Source organism: Tiliqua scincoides, chromosome 4, assembly GCF_035046505.1.
Source record: "Tiliqua scincoides isolate rTilSci1 chromosome 4, rTilSci1.hap2, whole genome shotgun sequence".
Taxonomy (NCBI): Eukaryota; Metazoa; Chordata; class Lepidosauria; order Squamata; family Scincidae; genus Tiliqua; species Tiliqua scincoides.
Window position 1 is genome coordinate 182,764,896 of NC_089824.1, and position 5,859 is coordinate 182,770,754.

At 45.1% G+C, this 5,859-nt stretch overlaps 1 pseudogene; it reads right to left on the reverse strand.

The window, feature by feature from the left end:
- Positions 1–5,446: 5,446 nt before the first annotated feature.
- On the reverse strand, positions 5,447–5,564 carry LOC136650204 (5S ribosomal RNA; annotated as a pseudogene).
- Between the last annotated feature and the right edge of the window lie 295 nt (positions 5,565–5,859).

Here is a 5,859-nt window from a genome sequence, read left to right on the forward strand (position 1 = left end):
TCCCCTTAATGTTGCTGGCCATGCGTTCCTCATAGTCTCGCTTGGCCTCCCATATCACCTTCTTACATTTCTTTTGCCACAGTTTATGTTCCTTTTTATTCTCCTCATTAGGGCAAGACTTCCATTTATGGAAGGAAGCTTCCTTGCCCTTCACAGCCTCTCTAACTTGGCTGGTTAGCCATGCGGGCACCCTCCTGGATTTAATGGAACCCTTCTTTCTTTGCGGTATACACCTCTGCTGGGCCTCTATTACTGTTGTTTTAAGCAGCCTCCATGCACTCTGGAGAGATTGGACTCTTTTTACCTTCCCTTTCAACCTCCTTCTAACCAGCCTCCTCATTTGAGGGAAGTCCGCCCGTCGGAAGTCAAGGGTTTTTGTTAGAGATTTGCCTGGTATTCTTCCCCCAACGTGCACGTCAGAACGGATCGCAGCATGATCACTGTTCCCCAATGGCTCAGTAACGTTTACATCTCTAAACAGCTCCTGCGTACCGCACAATATTAAATCCAGAGTCACCTGTCCTCTGGTGGGCTCCGTGACTAGCTGATCTAAGCCACAGTCATTTAGCACGTCAAGAAATCCGGTTTCCTTATCGTGACCAGAACACAAATTGACCCAGTCAATATGAGGATAATTGAAGTCCCCCATGATTACAACCCTGTCCCTCCTTGTCACCTCCCTGATCTGTTTCCTCATTTCAAGGTCCCCATCAGATTTCTGGTCTGGAGGACGATAGCACGCCCCCAGTATTACATCGCTGCACAAGCCTGGTAATTTAACCCACAGAGATTCTACGGTGGAGTCGGACCCACCTTCAATCTCTACTTTGCTGGATTCTATCCCTTCCTTAACATAAACGGCCACCCCACCTCCAACACGCCCCTCCCTGTCCCTCCTGTAGAGTTTATAGCCCGGGATTGCGGTATCCCACTGATTCTCCACATACCACCAGGTTTCTGTTATGCCCACTATGTCAATATTTTCCCTTGTCACCAGACATTCCAGTTCTCCCACCTTTGCTCGTAGACTTCGGGCATTCGCATAAAAGCATTTGTACACGGAATGCCCCAGGATGCGCTGCTTATTCGCTCCTTTGTCCCCGCATCCTCTCATTGTGCCAAATCGTCTATCACATCCCATCACACCACCTTTCCCAATTTCTTCTCCTACTCTGCCTTTGTCTTGTTCTCTAACCTCCCCATCCTCATCCCTATGAGTCCTGAACCGGATGCCCCTCGGCTCCTGTCGGCCTTCCCCCAGGGATCAGTTTAAAAGCTGCTCTGCCACCCCCCAATCCATGTCTGTGCACAACCCCCCCAACTCCCCCTTCCAAAGAGAGGACCCCCCCCCATGATGTTTTCTTGAGCAGGTATTTCTTTCCCCCCCCCTTTCAGTCTTTCAGAAGGGGCCCCTTCTAGAGACATCCTAATTCTGTTTCTGGGGAGGGGTGTTGAATTCATAGCTTTGGAAACTGGACCGCAGCTTTGCGAACTGGAAACAGCTGATCCCAGCTTTAGAATCCCAGCTGATCCCAGCTTTAGGGGGGTCTCTGTGCCCCTTTTATAAGTTGCATGGGTTGGGGGTGTCACGTTTTTGACAGCTGAGACACTTCTGTTCTCCCATGGAACCTGCTCTAGCCATTGGGAGCACTGTTTCCACCCACTCTCTAAGCCCCCCTTCCCAGTTCCTCCCATAGAACCCCTCTCCTCCTGCAGAGGTCTCCCAGTTTCTTGTCTAGCTCTCCTTCGCTCGCTCCCCCATTACCCCCAAACCTGACCACTCCAAGGCACTGATCTGTGAGCTGTCAGAGCGCACTGGGGTGGAGTCCAACTTGGGTGCCCCCTCCCACTCTCCCTGACTTCCTGTTTGCACTCCTCTGACTTGAGACTTCCGGAACCCCTGACCCCCCCATCAAAATTTCACACTCTTGCCCAGTTGTCCCTAGAAAACTCTAAATCAAGATACTGATTTGGGGATTATGGCGCTAGAGGTGAAATGTGCAAGGAGGAGGGGAGGGGGTCACCTTATGCTAATTGTGTTCTTATACATTCAGTTAATATATGTCTTTTTATATATTTAGTGTATTCATATTATGAATACGCACCTTGTATTTTGTTTTTGTATGAGCTATATGTCTCAATAGTGTTGAATGCCTTTTTGTCATCCTCTCTGTACGTGTTAATCACGTGTTGTCTAGTTGTATCTTATTACTTATTTCTCCAATAAAAAATGGTTTAAAAATAAATAAATAAAAGATTAACAAGTTGTGAGTTCCTGCACCTTTTTTTTTCTTTTTTTCTTTTCTTTTTTTTTTTTTTTACAAAAAAAGCACTGCTTGTAGGGGACAGTGGGAAGAAGGATGAAGATTGGGAAAGTGATAAGCAGGAGGGGGGCAACTGCAGAATATTTTGCAGCAGAGGTCAGCAACCTTTTTGAGAGAAAGGGTCAGACATTTGGTGTTGATGTTATCATGTCACCACTGAACTTCTCGATTGCTGAGCTACTAGAAGCAGCTGCATGGAGATTGGCTCGGGAGACAAAGCCTCCCATCCAGGTTGGTGTAGACTTGCCATACACCAGACTCTATCCTGGCTTTGCCTCACAAGCCAAAATCCAAGCAAACCAGATGTCTTTGGGTGGCAGGCCAGATCCGACCTACAGGCTGTAGGTTGCTGACCCCTGTCCTCTACGGCATCATTAAACTGTAAAGTTGGGTCCTATGAATTCCACCTGGCAACCACACGGCACTGGCTCCCAAGTTGCTTCTGGTAACATATGAATGTGACCTTTATTTACAAAATAAATATATGAGCAAAATACAAGAAACCTGATGAAGGGCAACCCAATCCTAAGCTTCCTGGTGCCTGCTGGAGCAGCAGTGCCAAAGTGGCTCCCACTATATCCAGTGGGCACCAGGAAGCTACTGAGAATCTCCTTGGGAAAAGCCCCAAGCTCTGCAATGGGGCTTCTCAAGTCTGCACTGGTTATTTTGCTGGCGCAGACTTGAGAGACTCCATGTTGGACTTTCCAGCCCAACATGGATTTCAGGATCCAGCAGAGCAGAGCTCTGCCATCCCACCCTCCCCCGCCCAAGTTCCTTCCCCACCCTGCCTTCGTTCTACCCTCCCTCACCCTCCAGAGGTTGCTGCCTAGCGGCCTCACTTACTCCCAGTAATGGCATGTCCTCTTGTCGATGCTCAGCCCAGCACCTGACTGGGCATGGACCCAGCACCAGTGTTCCCTACTCACCGTGCTTTATGGCACATTTATGGCACCTAGCACCAGCGCTAGGACACAGCGTCGTTTAGGATTGGGCTCTAAAGGAACACAAAAGGATTCACCCTTGAAACACAGCAGCTCAAAATGTGAGTCATTACTTTAGGGGTAAGTGGCCACAATGCTTTTGAAATTAAGGTTTTGTTTTTTAAACATTAAAATCAAAACAAGTACAAAAACAAGGCAAATGCTACAACTTTGGAAATGTTTAGTTTGACTCTCATGTTTTATTCACTAATTTATTCCAATGGAAGTGCAGGGTCACTTATTTTGCAGCTCTATGCAGCTACAATACTGACCAATAATTGGTACCTGACCCTAAGACCAGTGTAGTGAAATTGTCTTCTCAATAGAAGCTACGACTGACCGAACACAGCAGCAGAGCCATTGACCCATGTTAATATATGATTACTCAAAGGGTGACATGGACCCAGGTTTGTCTGAAAATGGGTAGTGTTCATAAATTATTACAGAAGACTTATCTTCTGTTTCTAGAGCATACTTAAATGTAGTTCTCTTTGCTCTATTCATTCAGACCACATGGTAAATAACTGAAGGAGGAAAAAAAAAAAAGACAAGATGGCACTCAAAAGCAACAGAATGATTCTGGGCAATGCAACAAGGTTGGCTGTAGCAGAGAAGTGGCTTCCATTATATGTCCAACTCACAGCCCTACAACAGGATTTACCACATTTTAAAACCCAATAGGTTAATTTCCATAAGCCTGATTTATTATGATGTGTTTCTCTGGCTGTCTGCATGTGAACCAAGGGCAGTAAACCAGTGGTGTTTGTCAAACGGATAAGGACAGTACAGTATAGGATCAATTCTCAAACCTCAGATTTCATTGGCAAAACATATGGAGATGACAGCAAGCTTTGCAACTGGCAAGCAGTGAAGCAGTCATCTGCATATCTCAGTATGGTTCATTTACTGTCAATGGGCTGATGGAAGATTTGGCGAGAGATTCAGAGGGCTGGTTTACCATCTGCAGTGAGGATTGGCTTAATCTACATTTTGGCAAGCAATACTCATCATGCGTATTGACTCTGAGGGTGGATTTGCAGTTTTGCACAGTCAAATTCTCTACTATTGCCACAACTCACAGTGAAGATCCATGTGGAACTATGTAATGGAAGAAACCAACAGATAGATGGATTATGAACCATAAATTCACCATAGGGAGGTCCACAAACAACAAGATAGTAAACCTCAAAGATGCAAACTTTTGTATTATCTTAAAGTAGCATTCTTTATCATGGCCCCTAAAGAACATCCATATTAGGGCTATTTATAACCAGAAGCATTTCTAGGGCACCTTTGAGGTTTTCTGTCCTGCTTTTGTGTATTCTTTCCTTCAAATTTGTGAAACCCACTCTCAGCTGATTCTGGAATCTGTGCAATATGAAACCTTGTGTGCCATTTATAGTCCTTTGGAATTTTGCAAACAGTGTGAGAGAACCATGTACATCGTTAGGCTTGAATATGTTTTACTCCACAATAAAAATCAGATAATAAAAATATAAAATATATTTATTGACATAAATGGCTGTCCTCGGCAGCTTTATTTTGCCACTGGCTGTCATTAAAGGCACAGACAATTTCCACTGGACTTTTTCTGGACAATCTAAAGAGACAGTGTTTAATGCCTATACACTAACTGACCTGGAAACACTCCCTACCTAGTTTTGAGCAGGTTGCCCAAGCAATTTATGCTCATCTCGAAAGTGTAGTAAATTGTCAATGAACAAGAGAATAGCAATGATTGTTAATGAGGTCCTTTGTGGCCAGTTCACCTTGGGAGCATTCCAAAGACTTGCATAATGCATTAAGCTACTAAATCAATAAATCATCATGAGTGACTGAGACCACAGTCCACCCAGCTGACTCAATCCAGAGGAAGAAGCTTTAACTCATGTTCCATTATAGACATTTGAAGTTGACCCTGAAGACATTTCATATGAGAATGGATCAGTCTTCTCTTTTGTTGGCCAGTGGTGAAATTTGAGCTGACAGGAGCTTGGCAGCATCCGATTCAGGCCAAATCATCCCTAAGGGGTGCAGGTGTAAATGTTCTAGAAATCATCCAGAAGGAAAATAAAAAGGTACAATTTGGAAGTAAGCAGAGGCATGGCTGGCAACCTTCAGTCTCGAAGGACTATGGTAGAAGCCTACAACACCCAGTATTCCCAGGCGGTCTCCCAACCAAGTACTAACCAGGCCTGACCCTGCTTAGCTTCTGAGATCAGACAAGATCAGGCATGTGCAAGGTAACACTTGCTGCATGACAAGGACAGTAGGACAACAGTAGGACAGGACAGTTTGTCAAAGAGCATAAAACGTTATGGGGGGGAAAAAGAACGCACACTGACAACATCTGGAAGAAGACACCAGGTATAGGTGTTTATATGCAATCCAAGAAGGTTCCAAGTCAAGGTAGAGGTAGAGGAGCTGGAGTGCTTGGCTGCAAAGAAAAACAGAGATATAATGGATGTAACAGAAATCTGGAAAAACGAATAAAGCCAGTGGTATACAATTCTTCCAGGAAACAAGCCTTCTACAGGAAGATTTGGCAGAGACAT